Raw genomic sequence first — 24,990 nt, forward strand, 5'->3', positions numbered from 1 at the left:
TAATGCACAAACATCAGAACTAAATCAGTCAAGCGAAAGATTATGTTTCAGCAGTCAAAGGGCAAATCTGTGGTCAGTTATTTTCCTGATAATTTATGCAAACACTAGGAAAGAAACCAACAAATAGGATTGAAAGGTGCCCGGGTTTATCTATACACATGAAGAGTCACCATTATTACATTGTACAGTAATTGTGACTTTGAATTTGTGTATGATTTAAAAAGGTAGGCGCTAGTTTTAGATGTATCTTTTAAGGAACACTGTATAATGTTTGACCACTAGATGTTGCTGTATTGTGTGGTGAAACTGAAAACGAAAAAGGCACAAGGAAGAATACAAATGATGGAGACTCAGAGACCGAAATGCACCATTTTTCGTTGAGTCACCCCCCCCAGCCTATCTTAAGGTTTTTATTTTTTTTGTGTAATAAAATTACTTCAATATAAAAGCGGGGACTTATATTCAATTAGCTTACAATGCTGACACTCAACGTCAATGAAAGTCAACCTCAAAATGGACAACCGGGTAAAATACGCTTTTTTTGCCTTCAATTTGAACACATTTAAAATCCGAATACTTTTAATGCCACAAAACGTTCCTTTTCTCACCCATTATTATGTTAATTTAGATATTTTAAATTCACAGCAAACAAATGAAATACGATTTTATCCCAAAACATTTCCTAATTCCAGTATACGATTTTGATATGATATAAAACCCAAGAAAACATTGCTTATGACGAATCAGAAACTGAATATATACATTTGAACATTTATTATTCTCCATCGCAACAATGTCACTTATTTTACAAAACAACAAATGTTTGTTTATATGCTACCCAGCAATCGATGGCCAAACTAAGAATACAAAAAAAATAAAACAGGAATCAATTATTTGAGGTATGTCGACATACTTCCAGGAAAGTCAGTATTAGTACGAACTAAATTGCAAAACCTCAATTTTGCAAAGCAAACTGCAATTCGATAAATACCGCGAGGCATCATTTGTCCGACTTTCCAGTAATGTGACCACGAGCCGTCACACGTCACTCATTCAGTCATTTTTCTTGCGAAATCGCTAGGCGAGCTGCCCTTGAACATCTGACGGCAGAGAAAATCATCTGTGCCATCTTCAATCGGACTATTTGTGTTTTCTGACAGCAAGATTGGAGCAAAGTCACATTTGAATTGCAGTAAAAAGACACCTTTTTCATTATCGGCCATCAAGCAGCTTTCCAAAAGAACAGGGGTGTCAAATTCATTTTAGCAGGGGGCCATATGCTAGAAAAAAAACTCATGGGGGCCAGACTAGTAGATTTAAGAGAAAGAGAGAAAGAAAGACAGAGAGGGAGAAAAGAGAGAAGGAAAGAGAGAGAAATTAATAAGAGTGACACGGAGGAAAGAGTGAGAGAGAAGGAAAGAGATCGGAATAAAGAGAGCACAGAAAAAAATGAGAGAAAAGAGAAAAAAAGAAAAAGATGAGAAAATTAAAAACAGAGAGACAAACAGTAAGAGAGAAAGAATGATAGAAGAGAAAGACAGCGAAAAGAGTAAGTGTGAGAAAGAGTGAAGGAAAAACTGAGTGAGAAAGATAAATAAATAAGAGTGAAAGAGAAAGAGATAGTGAGAAAAAAATCATGTCAGCTCCCACTTAGTGAGGCTTTTGTTATGTAAAACAAATGCAAATTTATTGACCTACGAAGTCAACACAAGTTATTAAAGGTACACTGTATATTATTTGACCACGAGTTGTTGCTGTATTTTGTAGTGCAACCAAAGAAAGTGCTAAGTTTGATTACAAACTACGGAGTCTAAGAGTGACCAAACTGCACCATTTTTCCTTCTATCGTTTTTGTTTTTTTGCCCGGACTTTCACAAGGTTTTTGTTTCTTAGGGATACCCGTACTAGCAAAATGTCAGACAATAATGCCAGCTTCGCTTGGATGGGGTTCGTATTCTGTAAAATAATTTTCTTGACCTACGGATTTTTTTTAAATGCACGTTTGTGTGATAGTTCATGTATATTTGCTTATGATTAAAATCAATATAGTTTTTTTCATTATGAAAGATGTGAATATTACACAATGTCCCTCTAAGCACTAAATTTGATAATATGCATTCAAAAACTCAACGCAATAGGACTAGCTCAGAAGCCTTTATGAAATTTGCAAATTATCTTAATATGAATATAAACAATTTTACGACTAGAAAGCACTAAATAATCCACAATATCTCTTTAAAAAAATAATTGTAGCTGCAGGCAGATCAATATCAAGTGAAATGATAATCAACCCTATTTCCCAAATTTGAGAGCAGCTGAAAAGAGCTAGTGTTATCACACTTCCCCGAGTCAAAATCTAGTTGAAGGCACTAATTTTTTGTGTCAAGTTGGACCCGTACACTAGAAATTATCCACTTTTATAAGAATGCTGCATCCCGTTAAACTGCAAAAGTCAAATCCCTCGCAAGCTGCATTTTTTTTGGGAGTGCATTTAAGACGGCCGCTCGCTGCTGCTGGTTTGTATGACCAAATATGGAAGGAAAAAATGCTGCTTTTCCCGTAACCTAACTGGGAGATGGGAGGGGGAGAGTGAAAAAAAAAAAAGGTTTCGCGCATGCTGTGTGCATACTGCGATAGCGGAGCTCTCACACTAACTTCACAGTGCCTGAAGTTAGCACCCACTTTTGATTTGCTGTTCACACATGAGACCACCACCACGAACACACAGATGACTTCACTGCACTTGCGTCCACCTGACCAAAAAAAAAGCCACCCTTTTTTTAAGTGAAACTGTGACCCTGCACTCTTGCAAGACTGTTTCTAAAGTGTCTGCCGGCACTTGCAATTTACTTGGATTTGATGAATTGAGACGCCACTACACAACCAAGTGGCGATACACCAAACATTTTCCATGTTACGAAATCCATTGCATGTCATTGTGCTCGAGGGCAAGCCAAATTTGCCTGCGAATAAAATAAAATCTTGGAACTAATACATGCAGGTGAACGAGCAAAAATATTCATTGTGTTAGTCAACTGTTTGACAGTGTATCTTGCCTTTGTATTCACCTCAGGCTAGAAATGAAGCACTAACTTGTAAATATGTTTTGCTACTTACCACGGCCATTGTTAGGCACGTAACTTTAAGAAGTTAATTATTTATAGTTACTCACTACCTCTTACAAAAAGTAACCAAGTTGGTAACTGAATAGTAACAGTAATTAGTTACCAGGGAAAGTAACTGTTTCCATTACTTTAAAAATAAGTTGTATGTCAAAGAATTTGAAAATTTCTGACCAAATACAAAACACCACGGTGGTGGCTTTGACCAGAATTTACTTAAAAAGATGGTAATCGTGACTGAGCTGGGTTTTTTCAGCTCTTTTGGTACCAAACGACTTTTCAGGTCTACATCGCCAAGTGTTACATAAATTTACACACTGAATCACTTACAAAAGTGCAAAAATATATTTAAAAAAGACAAATAATGAAAAACGGAAATAAAAGAAAAATGAATGACTTACAAAGGGGTCAACATAAATTTAAAAAATACAAAAATGGATAAAAAATTAAAAGAAAAAAGATAAAATAACAAAGGAGATGAATGAGGAAAAAATACTAACTTTACATTTTTATAAAAACATATTAACACTGAAAAATACAGGAAATATAAATAAAATATTTATAAATCAACAAAAAAAGATACAAATTGTGTATAATACAAAACAATTGTAACTTTTTTTATGCCCAACAAATTTAAAGTCAACAACACAATCAAGGAAAAATATATATGTATATTGACCAACCATAATAGGAAAAAGGTGTCTGTTGATTGGTGGGAAGCGATATTCCTTCATTCACTTTTAAAAGCCTGCTCATTGAGATTTTTTTGTTTGCGAATGACACGAGTCGGGTGCTATCAAATACAGGGCTCACATTTTTTGCCAATCAGCCATCATTTGCCTTTTCTTTTTGTACTTTTGTAAATACTATAGTCATAATCGCTATCGAACTATATGTTAGTCTTTTTTTGGAATGGTGACATGATCTGAAAAAAAACGTAAACAACTCGGAGGAGAGAGGAAAACCACGACGCTGAAAACAGCGTTCCGCAACCAAAGCAACACAACCCTTTTGACTGTTACAGTAACAGTGTTGTAACGCCAGACAAAAATTGTTAGATTACCCCCATATTGAAAAAAAAAATAACATTGGTAATTATATGGCGTTATTCCAAGCAATGATAATTCTTTTTTTATGTTATTTTTCTCTTTTAAGCCTTCATTAAGAGATATGCTGGAGTCCCATGTCTGATCTCATTGTAATCGATGTTTGTTCACTATGTTGTTACCGAAGACAACAAAGAACAATTCTAGTTGTAATTCTAATAAAGCTAAAATACACTCTACTACAGGGGTCGGGAACCTTTTTGACTCAAAGAGCCATAAAAGCAAAAAATATTAATTTTATTTTGGGAAAGAGCCACACCATATATTATGAGACAAATTTACAAAATTGCTAAACCCGCACCCCAGACAAAAGCTCAGTCTTCAGCACATTTATTTTTGATGATTTGATAAAAAATATGAAAAGAGAATAATGCCAGAGCCCCTGTCCCAAAATCAACAAACATACCACTTTAAACTTGTCTCTTTCTTGCAATTACTCAAGATCGGTTAAACTCCTTTTGACCCTTTTTTTCATACATATTGGTTTCAAAACCAGTTGCAAGCAGTTATTTTGTAAAAACGTCACAACATTCTGCAAATAGGGAGCCTGATGAGCTCACTTTTGGCGCAGATGGCGTAGGGCGAGAGATGGGAGGGAGTGCTTGCGCTTTTTGCATGGCTCCACCCATCCCTCCCACTCACCCAATCAAAAGACTAAGTTCTCTTCCGGTGTTTTGGCGTATTTACAGTGTGTTCTGTGGATTCATCATAAGGTATCTGAACACTGAACACAGATTATATAGTGAACTTTTATATAAAGGATTCTTTAGCGTTGTACAGCCAAAACGAGTTTTTCCCCCCCTTTTTTGTGTGACACCTTGACTGTAAATTGTAGTGAAAAACGTGCCCTGTAAATACTGCGAAGTAACGTCGGCTACCTAGCTTTGGATTGGATTTGCGTGTACCTGAATAGGATGAATAACTCAAGTTTCGAACAAGATAGAGATATTTTGCATGCAATCAAATTTGTCTCTGAGCCATAGATATTCATAGAAAGAGCCATATATGGCTCGCGAGCCATAGGTTCCCGACCCCTGCTCTACTAGCTACAGGCAGGGTTTGTAAACCATTTTCATGCCCAAATTCAAACTTTCAAAGCCAATTTTCCCATTTCTCTGGTACCATTTAAAGAAGAAATCCGATGTGAATCGTGTATTTTACTGACCCACAAATATATCTGCGATTTACAAAAGAGTTTTTATCTTGCATGTGCATTTATCAAGGCTTTCGATTTTTAGATCTTGAGCAAATCTCAAGTATATTGGTGGATCAGAACAATACGTGTGAAAATATTTTTAAGACATAACTCTGCCCACAATAGGTGTTGGGTAAAAATGGCGGTAATATATACAGTAGCTTCCCATTACAATTTAATCAAATTTTAATCAATTGAGACTGATGAGAAACATGACAACAATTTCAAGCATTTACAGGCACTTTACCCATAATTCAAACATTTTCAAACATATCATTACAATTCAAGCATTTAAAAGGATTTCAAGCATTCGTATGAACCCTGTACGAAACTGATTTATGAGGGTGGTTAAAGAGAATTTTCAGATTTTGAAAATAATCTCCTAGTACGCCAAATTTAAGTCAAAAGTAGTTCTTAGACAATGTTAAACCGTACATCAAACCTGCTGTTACTGCAAGTGTCCAGCAGATGGGACTAATGCATCATAAATAATCAAAGATCAACATTGTGAATAGATAAATAAGGATTGCTTGATTTTTTCCTGCGAGGGGATTTTCCTAGTTTACATAGAAAATGCATATTTTGTAATTAACTCTAAACTGGCGTAGAAAACTATGAAAGATTCATAGTAGCACTGTAGCTAGCAAGAATGCTTTGTCCATCCATTCATGTCAAGTCAAGTCAAGTCATTTTTATTTGTATAGCCCTTAATCACAATTAGTCTCTAAGGGCTTCACAAGTTATTACATATAAGATTAGGTTACTCGTATGCTATAGAGTAGAAGTCCATCCATCCATTATCTGCACCGCTTATCCTCAGTCGGGTCGTGGGGGTGCTGGAGACCATCCCAGCTATCTTCGGGCAGTGACCAGGGGACACTCTGAACTGGTTGCCAGCCAATCACATGGCACACAGAGACAGAGAACTTGCTCGCTCATTTATGCCTAGGGACAATTTGGACCAATCAATTAACCTAAAATGCATGTTTTTGGAATGTGGGAGAAAACCGGAGTGCCCGGAGGAAACCCATGCACACACGGGGAGAACATGCAGACTCCACCAAGGGAATCTGGTAGCTGGATTTGAACCCATGACCTCAGAACTGTGCCACGAATGTGCTAACCACTCAGCTGCTGTGCCACCCAGACTATAAATCAAGTGTTTATCAAAATGATAAGCTCAAATCGGAACACTTAGCTAGCTAGCAAGAATATTTTGTATAGGGAGGCATCAGACCATATATTTACACTTTTTTGTGTGAAACAAGAGTGAAATTAACATATTTTCCAGACTATAATATAATCCGCACAAGGCGAAAATGTATAGGTAGGTAGAAAAAATTTGGACGGAGAATGAATCTACTAATGAGCGCTATGGTGTTACTATTTCTGTAATATCCACGAAAAACAATTCACAGTCATTTACTTCGCTCAAATTACTAATACTAAAAAACAACTTTCAGGTCGGGCATGAAATGTAGCGCTAACGCCACCGTGTCGTTTCAATAACTCAATCATGAGTCAGAGTTCCCTCTTGTGGTGGTCAGTGGATTTCAAAAAGGTCAAACGTGTAAAAGGTTGACTAATTTCGTAGCCAGACTATTCAAGATGGTGACGCAGTGTTAATGCCTCTCCAGTCAAGAACAGACTGAGACAGTTTATTCGCCAAAATAATACATCTTGCCTATATGAGTATTCATATCTTATTTATCGACTACTTTTTGGAAATATCTTGCAGCTAAAGTCAGTGCACTATTGTTTTGATGCACTTTTAAGTGAGGCTGGTCTTCAAGCATTACCTTGTAAACATTTGCCTATTTATTCATATAATTTTTTAATTATTTTTTTTTTCCTTTAAGTATTTTATTATGTTAATCCTGTAGTGCCACATTTTGCATATAATACTTTGTTATGATAATTAAAGTGCATAATTTGATTATGTGAAGAGGACTGGACCAAGAAAAGCGCTGGCTTTTTCCGCGTCACACGTTTTTTTCCTTCCGTTTTATCAATTGTTTATCAAAGCTGTTGGTTTAGAATTTATTGAAACCTTGTATCTGATGGACTGTGGGGGAAAAAAGTCAATCAATTAATCAATCACATTTAAGATTGGCAAAGACGATTAGAATTTTAAAAAAACACACCGGAGTCCGCAAACGTACAAACAAGTGTGACTTATGTTTCATAAAATACAGTATTTTTCACTCAACTTTCAAACTTTCATGACCACTTGGCTGTCCTTTCGCGCAGCCATGCTCTAATAAAGTGCAGAATGATGAAATCGGCGGTAAATGCCAAATCCATGAATATTTGTATAAATGCTTACTTCTCTACCTTTCTGTGCCTCTTCCAGGCTGGGTGACTCTCTGGTGCGAGCAATTGTTGCCACTTGAAGCAAAATGGCCACCACCCTCTGAGAACATCGTGTTTGAAGCATCACAATGGCGAGGTATGCACTGGTAATCAATTGTGGCATCGTCTTGGTTTGGTGATGTCTCAAAGGTGAACATTATGATGAATATGACTGTTTGAAATACTATTATTTGCAGTTCAAAAAGGACAGTATTATGTTCATATTTTTGCATAATTTAAACACACTTTTTGTTCAAACCTCATATTGTTGATATAATGAAATTGTGAATGTATTTAATTGCTGTTAAAAGTGTCAATAAAAACTCATTGTTGGGGTATGATATAATGAAATTGTGAATGTGTTTAATTGCTGTTAAAAATGTAGACAAAAATTGTTCAAACGTCATATTGTTAGATACAACAAAATTGTGAATATGCTTGATTGCTGTTAAAAGTGTCGAAACCTCACATTGTTTATTTGCTGTTAATAGTGTCAATAAAATTGTTGAAAACAAAAAAAAACGTTCTTATTTGACCTTATTTTACAGTAGTCTAGGCATTATTTGTCATATTACCATCTAAAGTTCAATTTAAGCAACATTTTGTATTTGTATAAGTATATTTATTGGGTTATCATTGTTTAACATATTTGAACAATTGTTTCCAGTAAAGAAAAAAAAACATTTTTTGATCATGATTAGACTTGTTTTTCTAATAAGACGAGAGTGTATTACACTTAAAACAACACTTATCAATCCAAGTTTCATTCTGTTAAAGTGAGTAAAATATTTGCCATAAAATATATTCTTGATTCACAAATATGTATATAGTTTGCATGAAATTGCTTAAAATGAACACAATTAATTTTTTATTTTCCACATTAGATATTTTGCTTATTCTAGGTATTATTTGTCTTATATCAGAAGACGGGCAAGTTTAAGATGTACAATTTCATTTATTTAATAAGAAAGTCAGTTAAGAATACAACAATACAAGAGAATGACAGGATTACTCTCTAGCAAAGGCAAATGAGCAAATTAGCTAATAAATGCACTACATAAATGCTACACTACCTTAAATTTCCCACTGCAATGCGGAAACACTATCTAAAATGTCCCCAAATCTTCAATTACTGCAGAATAAGTCAAGAGTAGAAACAACATCGGTTTATTTGAAATCAAACAAACAAGTGAAGACAAACGCACAAGGACAACAAGGATCTCCTTGGGGCGCCGATGCGACGTCTTTAAAAGTCTTGTAAACAGCGTCATAAATAAGTAACGAGGCAAGAGCAAAGACTCGTCTTAATACACTAAAATCGAAACCCAGTTCAAAACGGCTGCAAAAAACGCGAGGATCGCAATGGCAGGAGTTAAAAAAAAAAAAAAAAACCTTTAAAGAAATTGTGGTAGTGCTTGGTCCCTTTCGACACCTACCTTTTGTCAGAATAAATGAGGCCCTGCCAGGAGTCTGCATCTACTCAATGGGACATTAATCTGCTACTAGTGAGCTGGCCGTGGATGCTGGTGTAACCAGGCGCTGATACATGCTCAGCTTTAAACCAAGCAACTGCAACTGCCAATGCGTTTATTCAGCAGACGATACAAAGCACAATCCGATTGCAAAGGAATGCAAGTAAGTGGAGCACGAACAACCTCAGTTCAGGACGAAAAATGAAACTAACACAAACATTTGGAGGAACAACAATTACTTTTTGGTGTCAGTCGATAGTCTCAGATCTGACACATCGGCAATACACAAGGAAAAAAGATAGGGTAGACCGATCTAATTTTTCTTATTCAAATCTACGGATAAATACACATACATATTAGATATAGACGTATGTTGGATTTTTTTCAAAATGTATTTATCAATCAACTAACTGCATCAAATTGGTTTTGAAACACTCAAAATAAAATAAGTATTAAATATCAATTTCTTGTTTTTAAAAGGACACTGTGAAATAATGTATCACTAGAAGTCACTGTATTGTGCTACAAAGTGCAAAGCAGATTAGAAGACTTTGGAGACTCAAAGTGACAAAGCTGCCCCTTTTTTCTTCTAAGTCATCTCGAAGGTATTTTGGTTTGTGAGGGTACCCACAGAACCAAGATAATAGACAATCATGTATGCTCCCTATCAGTGAAGTTATGTATAATAATAAAAATGCCTCCACATAAGAGTATTAGAAAAAAAATGCACACTTATATAATACTTATTTTTGCTTAGCCTTCAAATAATGTAGTTTTTTTTAATGACGGTTTTTTCTTTATTACTGAGGGGTGCTAAATCTAATAATATCCATTAAAAACTTAAATTGCAATAGGGCTAGCTCAGTAGGGTTTTTAGTTGCATGAAATTTGAGAAACATAAATATAAAGATATAAAATGTTTAGAGAATTGTAGCTAGTAGAGGTCGAGCTATTATCTGGCGGAACCATTATTGGCACAGATTTTCGTGAATTTGCCGATTGTTCGGCATTGGCTTTTTTTCCCACCGATTATTATCAAGTCACAGCCGCCTGAGACTATCGCTCGTGTTCCTACAAACCCTCTTTCTTCCACTCACCTCCCCTTTCCTCTCAGCTACCCACCCGCGCCTACTCATTGGATAAGCGACCGGTGGTCAGTGCCACTTAAGCAGGAGAGAGCTGCAGCTCAGCTAACATGTCAGTGATATAAAATCATATTTGCGATTGAGAAATGGCGAAAAAAGTGTAGGTAACTTGTTTCGTGTAGGAATGTCAACTTTCTACGACTGGTACCCCAAAAGCCAAAAACCTTAGAAAAGAATGGGCAAAAATGTGAAAAGAAAACTTAAGCGGTTTAGTCACTTAAAATTTCTGTAGTTAGTATTTTTGTGTGTGCTCTATAGCACTTGTTCTTGACTGCAGTGCGGAAACACTATCTAAAATGTCCCCAAACAGCAATTTCTAGTGGTCCCTTTAAAAATCTTGATAGGCCACATGTGGCCAACAGACAGTAGTTTTCCCGCCCCTTGTCTAATGGCTGTTTTTGTCTCATAACCAGGTAAACAAAACATTTGCAAAGAATGAACAGAAGCCACGAGGATTTCAGAAATTCAAATTAGTTTCCGACAGGCTGAAAAAGTGAACAGTCTGACAACATATGTGACGTACTTCCTATGAAAAGCAACCGGATGATTTATGTGGCAGCAGAGTCAGCCCGCATAAAAAGAGCATCTCCTCATCATACCCTACATGGAAATATACTCAAGACTCCCAAGCATGATGCAATGAACCACACATACTGGGAGCTGATTGTAAACATGACAGCCGAAAGCAAAAAAAAAATAGTTTGCACGGAGGACAAATCCCTCTGAAATGTCACAAATCTTCATTTCTGGTCTTGTTTTCCCACAAGTCACTAAATTACACTGTTGGACCGCCATTTTCACCCCCTTTTTTCTGTGTAGCAAGGCTGCTTTTCAAGGGTATTACGTGTCGAGGTATTTTTCAAAATAAGGGGCTGCATTCCTTTAGGGAGATATGAGGGGATTAAGGGGCGGTTTGGACCCAGGATGGAGTGGCGGCAGCCAGCAAACGACTGGACCGAGTCTCGGATGTAGACAATGATCCTGTGACGCTATTTTGAGTTACTTGGACTGAGAACAATCACATCACATCAAATACGAATAAAATATTGTAATCCTAGCTACTTAGCAATTCATACTTCACAGCCTCAGTTATTGAAAAATGTTGCCTTAACAGTGGAAAATATTATTAAACAGAAAAATTCTAAATTACAGCAGAAAATTGAATGCATGCCATAGAAAGATGGTTCCTGCCAGCAAGACGGGCACTGGAAAAGCTGCAGTCAATCATGGACAATCCATCGCATCCACTACACAGCATTATCTCCAGACAAAAGAGCAGTTTCAGCAACAGACTGCTGTCACTGTCTTGTACTACGGACAGACTGAAGAGATCTTTTCTTCCTCATGCCATGAGGCTCTTTAACTCTACCAGGCAGAGTAAAAGCCCACAGTAAACCACACCACCTACATTGCATATTACCGAATCTTATTGCAATATGTATTCTGTGTAGCACTATTTAGTTATTCTATATAACACGCTACAGTGGGCATTTGCACGTCACACTGGGTATTTGTATATTGTATTCTTTTTGCTTTATTATTGTATTGTTCTCAGCTCAGGGATGCTGCTGGAAATGTGAATTTCCCTTCAGGGATGAATAAAGTATCTATCTATCTATCTATCTAAAAGGTGTGCACGCACCGTTTTAAGGCAGGAGACGGGACACAAATCCCACAAATCGTGAAATGCATAGCTCTGATTGGCTGCCTATCAACTACAGTAATTGAGGCCACTATATTTACATATTTCATTGAAAGGTTTGAAATATCAGTTACTGTCCTTATTTCGTTTGATTTATCTGTCAAGTATTTTGTCTATTAGCTCCTTCTCTGCCATTGACATCATGAGCAATGACCCATTCAATGGCACTGACTGCAAGACACCTCAATGGCAGTGATTAGCAAACCAATAATTAACATGAAAATTAAGAAACATTAGCCGTTTCCAGAGTAAAAGTAAATTTGACACTTTGAATTGGTCATTGACTGGTAAAAATCCATCCATCCATAGTCATTTGCTTATCCAGGGTCAGGTCTCGGGGGCAGCATTCTCAGCAGGGAAGCTATTCCTATTCCCTGCCACTTCATTCAGCCCATCCAACGCCGTTCCCAGGCTACCCAAGAGACACAGTGTTTCCAGCATGTCCTGGGTCGTCCCCTCGGTCTCCTGCCGGTCGGACATACCCAGAACACCTCCGTAGGGAGATGTCCTGAAGGCAACCTTATCAGATGCCAGAGCCACCTCTACTGGCTTCTTTCATTGCGGAAGAGCAACGGCTCTACACGGAGTCACTCAAGCTTCTCACCCTATCTTTAAACGTGAGCCCAAAGGAGGAAACTAACTTAAGCCACTTGCATTAGGGACTTAGTTCTTTTGGTCATAAACTGTGGTTCATGACCAAAAAATGTGGGTAGGAACATAGATCGACCAGTAAAGCGAGAGCTTTGACTATCCGCTCAGCTCCTTCTTCACCAGGACAGACCAGTAAAGGGTCCGCATGACAGCAGACGCTGCACTAATAAGTCTGTTGATCTCCCGTTCAATATTACCCTCACTCGTGAATAAAAACCTAAGATCCTCCACCTGGTGCAGGATCTCATCCTCGACCCGGACAGAGAATGCCACCGTTTCCTGCGCAGAACCATGGACTCGGACTTGCAGGTGGTGATCTTCATCCTGGCTGCTTCACACTCAGTTGCCAACAAGTCCAGCAAGAGCTGAAGATAACAGCTAACCACATTATCTGCAAAAAGCAGATTTGCTATGCTCGCCAAGGCTGCACACCTAGAAATTCTACCCATGAAAGTTATGAACAGAATTGTGGCAATGGTCAGCCTTGGCAGAGTCCAGACTCCTACTGGAAATGAATAAGACTGACTGCTGGCAATGAGGACCAAACTCTGCTACCAGGCATACAGGGACCGCACAACCACGATAAGATGGTACGCCACCTTATATACCCGGAGCACGTCCCACTGGGCTCCCCACGGGACACTCGAATAACTTCTCAAAGTCCACAAAACACATGTGAGCGGAATAGGAAAACTCCTATGAACCCTGCAGTGTGTGTAGAGCTGGTCCACTGTTCCACACTGCTGCTCCTCTTGGATCAAAGATTCGACTTTCTGAACCTCCTCTCCAGTACCCTCAAATAGACCTTACCAGGGAGGCCGAGAGGTGTGATTGGAACACACTCTCTGATACCTTGAAAAGGGAGACCACCACCCCACGGGTACTGTCCCCGATGTCCACGCAATGTTGCAAAGGCGTGTCAACCATGACACACGCACAAAATCCAGAACTTTATTTAAACTCCGGGAGTATCTTGTCCATCCCTGGGGCCTTGCCACAGAGTAGTTTTTTAACCACCTCAGTGACCTTAACCCCAGAGATATAAGAGCTCATCTCAGGCTCTGCTATTTTAGAGGAAGATGTGTTAGTGGGGTTGAAGTCATCGAAGTGTTCTGCTCACCGCTTTTCAATGTCCCTGGTCGAGGTCAGCAGCACCCCAACTCCACTATACAGTATTGATGGCACACTGCTTTCCCCTGAGATAAAAGATGCTCGAACTGAATTACCCTCAAATCCGTTTGGAAGTTGCCTTCCATGGCCTTGCCAAACTCCTTCCATGCCCGAGTTTTTGGCGATTGTCGAAGCCACCTCGCTGGGCCAGCCGATACCTTACAGCTGCTTCCAGTGTTCCAGAGGCCAGGAGGGCCCAATAAGATTCCTTCTTCAGCTTGACAGCATCCCCTACGGCCGGTGAACACCAATAGGTGTGAGGGTTGCCGCCAAGGCAGGCACCGACTACCTCGGGCCACAACCCCAATCAGCCACCTCGACAAACGGAGACACTGAACATGCACTGAACATAGTCCACACGGACTCAGTGACATTTGCCTCCCTCGGGACAACGGCAAAGTTCTGCTGGAGGTGTGAATTGAAACATTGATGGGAGATTCTGATGGCGGTTTCCAAATAACCCTCACAACACGCTTGGGTCTGCCGGGTCGGACCGGCATCTTACCCTACTATTGGAGCCAAATTACAACCAGTTGATAGTTTGCCCCCCCTCTCTTTCCTCGAGTGTCCAAAACATGCGGCCGCATATCCGATGAGACGACTACAAAGTCGTTTATCAGACTGCGGCCTAGGGTGTCCTGGTGCACATATGGACACCCTTATGTTTGAATATGGTGTTCGGTATGGACAGGCCGTTATTAGCACAGAAGTCCAATAACGAAACACATCTTGGGTTTAGATCAAGGGGGCCGTTCCTCCCAATCACGCCCCTCCAGGTCTGTCATTGCACACGAGAGGCTTGAAATCCCCCAGCAGTACGAGGGAGTGCGTGGGAGTACGCGGGGGCTGCGCTCATGACAACCGAAAGACTCCAAGAAGGGTGGGTACTCTGAACTAAATAAATTAGGACCCGTCCCTCCCACCCAAAGGCGGAAGGAGGCTGCCCTTTCATCTCCTGGGGTGAACCCCAATGTACAGGCGCTGAGCCATGAGCCAACTAATATGCCCACACTGGCTCTTGCTCTCACCATGGGCAACTCCAGAGTGGAAGAGTCCAACCCCTCTCGAGAGGACTGTAACAAGTAAATATGATTTAATTTTCTAAATCGTAAAACTAAATGAAGTTTAGCTCCAGCGTCTGAAAAATGTTTTATTTTTCTCTAAAACAAAATATCTGACGTATTATAATGGAATGTAAGAAAAATGACATTTTTACTGTTGAATTCTGAGGATGTGAAACATTCCTATATTATTAATAAACGATTAATTGATTAAAATAAATATTTTGTGATTAATTGATCAATGAGTAGTAATTAGTTGTTGCACTTCCACTTTTGGTTAATCTTTCAACAATACCCGAAACTTCAGTGCCAGGTTTACAGCGCATTTTACCGAAAGTAAGTTATTCCAACTGGGCATTAATGACATTTATCTACTTTAAAAACCAAAACGATAACATCTGTGAAGTAATTCCAGTGCTCATTTATCTTGCTGGTGAAAATAGCTCAGAATTAAATGGCAAACCAGTATTCTGAATGAATGCAACAAAAACTCAAATAAAAAAATCTTACGAATTTGGCATATCATGTATCTCATTTTAGGGGTAATCATTTTCTACGTTTTATCTTTTTAATAAAAAATCCTGGGAGAAAATACAAGTCATCCTAAAAGTAAGAAAAACCCTACCTAGCAGATATTTTTTTCTCATTTTACAAATTGTTGTTCTGAAATAAATCTCAAAACTAGCAAGATGATCTACCATCCTTGAGGTGAGAAGTGTACATTTTCTCATATTGCCTGCAGAACTAATGTATTTTTAGATGTCACAGCAGCCAAAAAATGCATAGGAAGGAACGAATATGAGTCACATTGGATTATGAGTTTCGTTTTTTTTTTTTTTATAAAATCCAACACCAAGAAGGTACATGTCATCTTGAAAGGCAATTTAAAATTAAAAAAAGGTGCCCCTGCAAATGCTCTGTGCTTTACTTTTTTTATTACATTTCCCCCCCAAAAAGTAAAATAATTAACACAGACCTAGAGCCCTCTCGCAGTTTAGTGTAAAAATAAGTAGTTTCGGCTAAACTATGACAAAAATTGACTTATAATCTAAAACAATACGGTAGGAAAAATGTCTTGAATTAAGAAAGAAAATTCAGCTTTAATGAAAGTCAAATCCTCTACCAACGGGTTAATACTTTATTTTTGCAGCAAATTGCGTTGAGCGACATGACTCAAATGCTAAGTCACTAAAACCAAAAGCGACACATTGGTGGCAAAAGGAACATGCTCAGAAAAGTGACGCTTTTCGAATGGAATTCTGCACGAATCGGTAGAAAATTCCCACAACGTCCCAAGCAAAGCAGTCTCAAACTTGTGTATTACAAGTGACACACCTTTTTTGAGACTCCATGTCCGTTTTATCTCAGCCAGAGAAGAGAACTCGCTCATTGATCTGGAAAACACATTCCGGTGGTGCCATAGCTAAGATTCCTTTCTGGGCGAAGGTTTATTAGCTCGACAGCATCTTTTGTGCACGCCTGTACAGCTTGTGATTAGAATGGCGGGTAGCCAAAACAATAAGGGTTCCCTTTGCATCTAGTCTCATTATTCAAACGTTACTCTATACTGCAGGTGTGTTCAATGTTCCGAAAAGTTTTGTGGACCAAGTGACCAGCAGTGCAAGGACTCGACAGCCTCATATCTTAGCCTCGTTCCCATTTAAGAGTGAAATTCCATTCAGTGTATCTGTGTTTTGTTTCCTTCGGACATCATTTTCTTAGCCAGAGACACACGATTGCACAAATGAGCGAGGCGACAACGCCAAGGCAATCTAATTTTAGACTGCAACCTATTAAGACCATGGGATACCCAATCATCTTAGAATTCCATTGGCATGATCTGGTATTTACCATTAAAATTAAAGATAAAATTCCGCTTTAGAGGTTAATATATGTGCGGCTTTTAAGCCGCCTAGTTCCAAAATTTATTGGGACTAACACGTTTCTCAGACAGCCATGAAATTGTAAATAATTGAATGACTCTCTTCGAAGGCCGCTCTCTGCGCTGAGGTTGTTGGAGGCATCTTTTTTAGCTGATGGCATTACCGGAAGTGAGCTTTGCATTACGAAGCAGCTGTGCTAAATGGGAATAAAATCCCCAAATAAAGTTGTCCCCCTGGCAAGCTTTTTTGTTCCAAGTCTTTTAGCAACAAAGCACTGATCATTTATTGACAACCTAGCTAAAAATAGATCTTTGGTGTTTAAAAAGGCTCTTTGTCAGCCAATCTAAATTTGATCAGTGTAATCGTTATATTAAGACCAGGATATTGCCGATATGTTCAACAAAATGCAACCCGTCACTACTATAACCTGTACTTAGTAGACTCAGTGCATTGTGGGTCGAGACATATTCTTCTATCCATTATCCCTTATCGCAGATAGCGCGGTATGGGCCGGAGGAGCCCGTTTTTGTTGGGCCTGGCAGCACTATTTTGACATTCTGTCCACCAAATAAATAGTGGACGGAACTCATGCAGCTACACTTAAATGGGTATCCCCGATGGTGTATTGCTGCAAGCAGAAGGCACTTTTGCTGTGCAAAGCAGTCATTGCTGTATTTATGCCTAAAATGAAATATACGGTTATAGCCGCGATCACATATCCCCAATTGACTAATGCTGAGAGTAGGGGACAGGAGAGTAATTTCTTTTTCGGTTCGGTCACTGAGGAATACCATTGTCGCCCACCTAAAATGACCTTCATTGTTTTAGTTATGATTCTTTATTCCCTATCAACTATTCCTGATAGCATGGGCCAACGGTGCAAATTTGTGTCATGCGTGGAGGCTTTTATTTCTTATCCACCAAAAATAATCAGCACGAGTGCAGCTGTGATCTTTTATCCCTGGTCGACCATTGCTCTAAGCGGGGGCGACTGGGAGTATACAACTGAAGAAATAATATAGATATACAAAGGACACAAAACACATACTTGCAGTTGAATGAATGGCTTTGTTGTCATTATACAAAATAAATTGGAGGACTTCTATCAGTGTAGGGAAGCAATTTAGAGGGCGGCCGGCTAGCTGCATGCTAACATTGGGTGGCCTTGAATTGAGCTAGATATCTTTGCCGAATGTAGCGGTTTGGTGCGAGTTATAACTTCAGATCATCCGTTTCATGGCTAATGAAAATGGCTGGTGTGGCAAGATACAGGGTCCGCTGTGGAGCCTATGGAGGGGAGTTGTTAGCTTAACTGTAGCATTAGGCCTGACGAGGAGCAGCACCACTCGCCTTCTCCCCGCCACCGCCACAGTCGCTTCTGGAACCTGATATCAGTACACATAACACCAGATGATGATCCCCATTTTCTTGCGCTGTTCTGACTTTCCTCAGAGTACAATTGAATTGATGAATTTCAGTTAAATAAGCTGCTAAAAGCTTGTGGCCACCTTCCTTATCAATTGGTTTTGATCCGGAGATGTAACTGAGGTTGCCCACAGCTGTTTGACTGACAGCATTCACTAGTGACCTGCCCAACAAAGTCGCCCAGACTGTCACACCCACCCAACACACAGCGCCTTCCCTAATCTGCCCCAGGTGTCTGCATTCTATCAGAACACAATGCACGATACGTTGATATCAATGACGATAAGGAAAAAAATAAATTCAATTCAAATTCCTCAAAAGGAGTAAACCAGTGATGACAGGAGCACGTAGTACCGAGGGGTCTCTTTACTATGAATTTGTGAGAAGCAAATCTGGAGGCTCGATGCCCAGTTTGGCTTGGCTGGTGCACATTCATTACCAGTCATTATTATGTCCAACTTGTCCTAAAAGGCCGCTCTCCCAGATGGCAGTCAAGGGGCAGAGTGGCGAAGGGGGAAATCAAAAAATAATGGGTCATAGGCATAGCATGCTCAGTGGCGATTCTAAGTGCATTGGTTCTTTATTTTTTTTACGTCAAGTTACTTTTGACGTCTGGCACAAATTTCCCATGAATGTACACATTGTCGTTGTGCCCTCTTCAACGCGCAATCCAATGAACCAGAGCTCAAAAGTCGAACCCACGAAACAACAGTATGCTAATGAGGGTTTTTCATAAAAATGAAGATTTGCAGTGCCAATATTTTTTAAAAATCTGATGTTTTAATTTCAGGAATCTATTTATTTTAGTTTTGTAAATCGAGGCTGCATCACCCAAAGAACTATGAGCATCTATTTTTGCTTGTTATTAAATCTAAGGTAAGTAGAGGTGTATTATTTCAGCTACTGTGGAAAAATAATTTTAAGTAGAAAACAACACTTTCGACTTATGCCCGGGAATTCTCTGAATTTTGGGGTACGTTTTTTTAAACAATTAAATATGATGTTGAAATTACTTAAGATTATTTATTATTAAAACATGCTTACACTTACCAATAATTACAACAATACATTCTTACACCATTGGCAGACGGTTTTGCAATATTTTCTTATTTTAAACATTCCAATCTTATTTAACCAACAACAGAAAATGTATCCTTAAATTAAACAAGAATATCGTATTTGGCAAATACGAGATATTTTTGCCCATTTTAAATAACATTTTCTACACATATTAAGTCAAGTCATGTTTATGGGGAAAACTATACTTAATACAAATTTGCTTATTTTATGTATCTTTTTTTGCGGGGAAAAAACAAGTACAAATATTTTCGAACAAGAAAAGATACATTTAAAAAAAGCTAAATTTTCTACCAAATTTTCCAACATTTTTTTACAACAGTGTCTTCCTCCATCTTATTCACTACGATTGACAGACATAGACGTCAAAATACACTTTAAAGGTAAATAGAAGTATTATTGACAGACCTATAAAGTATTGCTTGAACTTGATTTTTTTAGGGAATAGGGAGCGTCATAAGACAAATCGACTTGGGAGAAGGTAGTAGACATCTTGTCTGGACTTCAACATGCTCATGTCTTTAAGTCTCTTTTGCGTGACATGTGCCATCTTTAATCTGAAGGGAAGGAGCCATTAGTGGGAATGCGCTGGCTAATTAATCCTTGCTGCTCCCCTGTTAAGACATCATCCCCAATTTGTGTACAAGATGTCCAGACCTGGTAAATACGTCGTGACCTCGTCAGCAGTTTCTCCTCTAGTTCACACTGTGAAAAGACGCTCCAGATGAGGGACGGGATCTGTATTGTATTGCGGAATTCATCTTTTTTCGGGTCGTGTTTGAACAGCTGTCGCGCATTGCTTCTCGCTTGTTGAAAATAGGAGTGGACAGAAGCATTAAAGCCCAACGGTGAGCTGACAAGGAGGTTCAACTGCAGCGGGGCAGATCATATGAATCAGCCCTCCGTTTAATAAGTACCATTTGGCTGTCACCTCGATGGCTATAGAGCTGCCCGATTACAGTAAAGCCCCTCCGCTCCAGGGCTTGGTTTTTTTCAATAAAACCTGACTGAGTGTTTCTTGCAATCACCACTGGCAGGACTCTAATGAGGTAAAGAGATCACCTATGCCAAACTCTGCACACCGCCGTTTGATTAAAATGGTTTTTCAAAGTCGTAATTTTGCTCTCCATCTGCCCTTGGCAGACACGAAAATTGAATGCATAGAGACAAAATACAAGTGACGCAATAGACAAGCAAATTAATCGTCAAAAACCACAAGATCTTATCTGAGCGTTGAGTATCTGGATCAGCATCAATCCCAAATTTAAAAGGCCAATGTCCAATAAATATTGTAGGTGTCTAACTAGGGGTGCAACCGTCACAATTTGGCGGCCCATCACTGATCAGCTTTAAAAAAAGTGAATCAAGTAAATTTTGATATTTGCCAATCTCCAATTAACACACACCTTCACTTTTTCAATCAGATGTACTTATTAATAATTGAACATAATCTACATTATTTGCCTGATCGAAATAAAATGTTCCTCCTTCCTGTTTGGAATATTTTGACTTACCCAAGCTCATCTGCTTTCCAAATGCCAGTGGTTTAATTTGTATTCCAATGGACCAGAAGCATTCAAAAAAAGATTAGAGTTCATATCAATTTATATTCTAAAGAATTTAGCATAAAATTGAGCAAATATTCATAGTAGAATGGCCCTTCTACCATTTCAGGAAAAATCAACAGTGGCATGCCAAGACATTTTGCTCTGAGAGGGGAAAAACGGCGTTGTGGATAAGCGCATTCACTTCTAATATAAGTAAAAATTTAAATATGCACACATATTGAATGCAATTTGATTTTTAACTAGTATTTCAAAATATTACACATCACGTTTACAACAGATTATGAATTGCAATCCCGAGTCAATGCTAGAAAAATTTCTTCCAGCTGCAAACTTTCAAAAAGAACAGCATGGTGCGTTTTTGAACATTAGCTCTTCTTACACAACCCTGTAAAAATTTTAGATCACTAGCTTTTTTCTCTCGATGTTTTCTTTTGATGTACAAAATGTAGTAATTCAGAACAGGGTATAATGGTGCAACTTTGTAAAAAGGTCTGAGTAAATCTGTCATTGAATTGAAGAAAAAAAGATACTGAGAAATTTTGAGAGAGGGTCACTTGTCTACTAGTGCACATCATTGTCAATATGTGCTTCTTCAAATAATATATTGCAGTCTAAAATGTGAAACATGGACAGTCAGTATCACATCAATGGTTTAGTATCCATGAAAACACAATCATAATCTTAAACATATTAAAGATTGGATTTAATACATTTTATCCACATAAACATGGCTACACAGGACTGATAATTATATGGCTGAGACATTATTCAAACAGTCATTGGAATGCAGCTTTGCTGAGCATGAGGTCGAAACTATTCAGTTTCAATCATTGTTCTCTAGTAAACAAAGACTAGGATCTCTTGTGGCATGGCAATGAGCCAATAGAATAAACACCCAGTCACCTTTTTACCATGCTAATTGCAGTAATAGGCTCTTCCTGAATGTTTAAGAAAACATAACGTTTCAAAATCTGTCATTAAAGCATTAAAGCGCAAAATCCAAATGTAAATTTTTGATATTCCTCCAAAGTACACAACTGGAGTGCATTTAGATCTCTGCTTCATGTGCATACCCATTTAAGGACAAGCTGATTGTTTTTGTATGCATGATGTCAGTCCTCGCCGCCGTTGGGCGAATCTCGTGCATCGTGGCGACCGTCCAATGTGTCATTCACACTCAGCAAGCAAATACACACACATAACAACTGTAAGCTAACAGCATAAATCCAGCAAGCCTATTAGTGACCTAAACACTGGCCTGTCTGTCCCCGAGCCTCCTGCTCTCGTTTCCTTGTTTGACTCATGAGAGGTTAACTTTGCAGGCTGTGTAAACATGACATCACTGATCATGTGTTTTCACACACAAGTCCCAAGAGATTTCCTTCACGTTTTTTTATCGCCCCATTGAAAATATAAATTGTTAATTTGACTGGATTTTAAATGGTCAAACTCCCCATAAGGGTATGAGAATTAGAAAAAACTAGTGGGGAGAAAGAAAAGGTTTGTTACACAGGATAGATATTGATAGATGTGTGCTCTTCTGCGGTCCCACTGGGATGATGCAAAAGGAAAGAACATGGCCAATCAGCTCAGGAAAACATTTCCTTCGCCAGCTCTATCAGATGACAAGATTCATTGCAAATACGTCTTGTTGAAAAAAAACAAAAAACAAAAAAATAAGACACTTTTTTTTTTGCTTTAAAGGAAAAGTCACTTGTTCCACTAGTGAAAATGTTTGCTCTTTTTAATATCATTTATTTTACTTAGATGTATTTAGTTTCTTCATTAACACAAGGAATATCAGGCTCAGAGACACTTTCTTCCCCAAGGCCACCACCACCCTAAACAAGCACACGCCTGAAAAATATATCTATATACTGTATAGCAATATATATATATATATATATATATATATATATATATGACTTGTTTTGGAATGGTGTTTCAGCTAAATGTTATTGCACTATTTACTAATTATCTTGACATTATTTTTATCGTGTTTTTTTCTGTTAAGTCGTTATTACATGGTACATGTTTTATATTGTGAACAATGTTCACTACTTTGCTATCAATTTCAAGAAAATTCTAAATCTATTTTTTTTAATTGCACAACAAAAAAAATATAATTAAAATTTGAGATATTACCCGACATCGGTCAAATGGGATTTTTTTGCTTTTAAAATACATTTCCTCATTTTGCTGTAAAAGTTAAAAATATTTATTTTTTAGGTGTAGATTTGTTTTTAATAATACTATTAAAAACTTGTACTTATTAGAAAATTAGCAAAATTATATGATCTAACAGATGACATATCACCAAGTATTTTTTTTCCAATCCTGGTAAAAAAAAATTAAAAATTGAAAAAAATAAAATAAATAAATCTTAACAAGGGCAAATTTATCTAACATCTACTAGAAGTGATAATGTTGCTTATTTTAATGGTATGTTTCATTTTTTATTGGAGAAAAGAAAACACTTTTTTTTTTTTAAAAAAGGAAAAATACTTACACAGAGCCTAAGGAAAACAAATACTTTTTACAGTAGATAACATAACAATATTTCAGATAAGGAAAATCATCTTCCATTTAAACAAAAACTTTCTTGGTAGCGTAATTATAGATCTAAACCAGGGTAAATTTCTCCCGAAAACGTATTCAAGTTGGCATTAGAAGCGGCACGAAGGAGAATTGACCTCACTCTAGCTCAACAAACAATTGAAAAAAGAAAAAAAAACATCTAATCGTGTGGAAAATTAATGTTTTTTAAAAATGCCATAGCATTACAAATGCCTTGTTTTACTGCTTTCAAAGTTCTGGAGGAGCTTGGCATCTGGCGCCGAGCAGATGGGGGGCCAACACGCCAATTACCAATGCCGACATGCCATGCTGCTTATTGGGCAATCTGGCTTTGAGTGATATAGCGCTTTGAAAGTAGAAAAACGGCACAAATTAAAGGTTGCTGATATTTCTTGCATTTTCAGATTTTTTTCAAAGCTTGGGGAAAAGTCTACCATGCTGGGCCCACACGATGATCGCTCAAAAACAAAACCATAGAAGACACTCTGGATACAGAGACTCGTTCTTACAACATGTTCACGTATGGGCTGGTTTTTGGGCCCCTGTGCAGCATTTTCCCTACTAATAAGACATCAAAAACAACTTATTTCACATGCCCAAATACTTGCAAAGTTCAAGCTTTGCAGTATTTCTGTGTATGTAAAGTGATGTCTCCAAGATGCCTGTCTGCTATTGGCCGACATCATAAAATACTGGTCTGCTACTGGTTTGTTTCAAGGCATCATAAAAATGCCAATATCCTATTAGCGGAATTAACGTTCACAATGCCTTTCTTTCTATTCACTTCAGAATCTTGTGTGCTTCATAAAAACTTTGTGAGTCAATGATTTAATACTGCATTTACTTGCTATAGGTCCCAAGGCTTGCATTGGTGATAAAGGGAAAAGCAAAATCATGATAAACATGGATACGGAGCTTGTGCTAATAAAAAAATACAAAGAAGGCACAAAAATCGCTACCGGTGCTAAATTGCATCACTGTAACCAATTGACAAGGTGGTGAAAGTTTTCATTTTTAATCCGCCGTCGCTGTCCCCCCATGCCCTCTCTTATTAAAAATAAGAGGGCAAATACAGCAAGGAAGGGGATGATAATCCTCACTAAATTACATCGCTGTAACCAATTGACGATCTGCTGGAAGTTTTAAAATCAGTTTCATTTTTATTTTGCCGTCGCTGTACCCCCATGCCCTCTCATTACTAAAAAATAAGTAAGAAAGGGCATAATACCCGCAAGTGGAAGTTTTAAAATCGGTTTCATTTTGAATCCGCCGATGCCGTTCCCCCCCAACCTAAACATTCACTGGCTGTACCCCCACTGTACCAGCTCAAGTCAGGTGACACCAAAGATAAATTATATTTCATTTTTCCTTCATGTACATATTTATGAAATTTCGTCCTATACATTTATTTACTCTAATGTTCTTATCTGGGGTACCAGGAATTCACAATGCAATAGCTATGCATAACCATAGATTTTATCACC

General features: G+C 38.2%; 1 protein-coding gene across 4 annotated transcripts in view; it reads right to left on the reverse strand.

Annotated features, from left to right (window-relative positions):
• Nucleotides 1-24,990, reverse strand: part of cald1a (caldesmon 1a) — an 87,743-nt gene that overhangs the window by 56,478 nt on the left and 6,275 nt on the right. The window contains exon 1 of one of the 4 annotated variants that reach the window (XM_088346825.1): nucleotides 7,633-7,653. The exons of the other annotated variants lie outside the window; for them this stretch is intronic. The gene's annotated coding sequence lies outside the window, so the exon portion shown is untranslated. Of the gene's footprint in view, nucleotides 1-7,632; nucleotides 7,654-24,990 lie in introns of those variants that run through there. 4 annotated transcript variants of the gene reach the window in all.

This window comes from Urocampus carinirostris, chromosome 11 (genome assembly GCF_059441175.1).
Source record: "Urocampus carinirostris isolate Australia breed hairy pipefish chromosome 11, RoL_Ucar_1.0, whole genome shotgun sequence".
In the NCBI taxonomy this organism is placed as follows: Eukaryota; Metazoa; Chordata; class Actinopteri; order Syngnathiformes; family Syngnathidae; genus Urocampus; species Urocampus carinirostris.